Below are 1,001 nucleotides of genomic sequence, written 5' to 3' on the forward strand. Positions count from 1 at the left end.
ATATGAAATTTGAAATAACTGGATTAAATGCATACTCTAAAAATTATCTTTCTTTCCTCTTAGTGACACATAGGTAGTAAAATACCAGCAACCAGACAAAAGTCATCACCTCAATTAAACAACAGAGCAAGACTACCCTACTATGTCTTTGCACAGGCTCAGCGGCCATAGCTCACGGACCCAGCCGCTCCGCGGCATGTGGGATCTTCCCGGACCGGGGCACAAACCCGTGTCCCCTGCATCGGCAGGCGGACTCTCAACCACTGCGCCACCAGGGAAGCCCCCCTACTATGTCTTTGCATGAGCTGGTGGTGCTGAGCCACCTAACAAAAATTTTCATGGGTTACACTAATGAACTCAAAACAACAATACTTACTTGATTAAGTCCATATCACTGAGCTGTGTTAAAATATTTGCTAAGGGATGTCTGAGTCCCCTTCGAAAGAGTTCCCTGAGAACATCTACACACTTTAGGCCTGTTTTCCTGCCAATTATATTCCGTAGTCTAAAATTTCCACTGGATATAAATTCCCTCAGCTTCTCCCAATCTATTTTAGGATTTCGTTTACCTTTTTTTTTTTTTTAACGTTGAACAAACCACTTTTTCAGAATGAAGAGCTGGCAGCAAGTTTTTCTTGGGATGTTGGTCTGCGCTTTGCGTCCATAGCGGGCAAGATTGTGGACTGTCACTGAAATTTTCCACCAGGGGAAGGCTACTGTCTTCATGCTCATTGAAGCCACTTTGTTGGGAAAATGAAGAGTAGCCACTGTCTTCATAAGGTACACTGGTCTCCAGTTCTTCTATGTCATTTGAACTGTTAAGTGTCGTACATGTTGATTTTCCTTATTATGCCAGGGTTTGCTTTCAGTTTCAAGTTCTACAATGCTGGGGCTCATAGTCAGTGACCGAAAACCTGGTAAACTTTCATAGTCTTTCTGTTTTTTTTTCTAGATTAGCAACTTTATCTTTCTGTTTCTTATCTCTTTTTTTTTTAATTGGA

The 1,001-nt window shown here is 41.8% G+C and overlaps 1 pseudogene across 1 annotated transcript; it reads right to left on the reverse strand.

Annotated features, from left to right (window-relative positions):
* Window positions 1-309: 309 nt before the first annotated feature.
* On the reverse strand, window positions 310-1,001 carry LOC307187892 (F-box only protein 5-like; annotated as a pseudogene). The gene has a single exon. The product of its transcript is annotated as an F-box only protein 5-like (transcript).

Source organism: Stenella coeruleoalba (assembly GCF_951394435.1).
Source record: "Stenella coeruleoalba genome assembly, chromosome: 6".
NCBI lineage: Eukaryota > Metazoa > Chordata > Mammalia > Artiodactyla > Delphinidae > Stenella > Stenella coeruleoalba.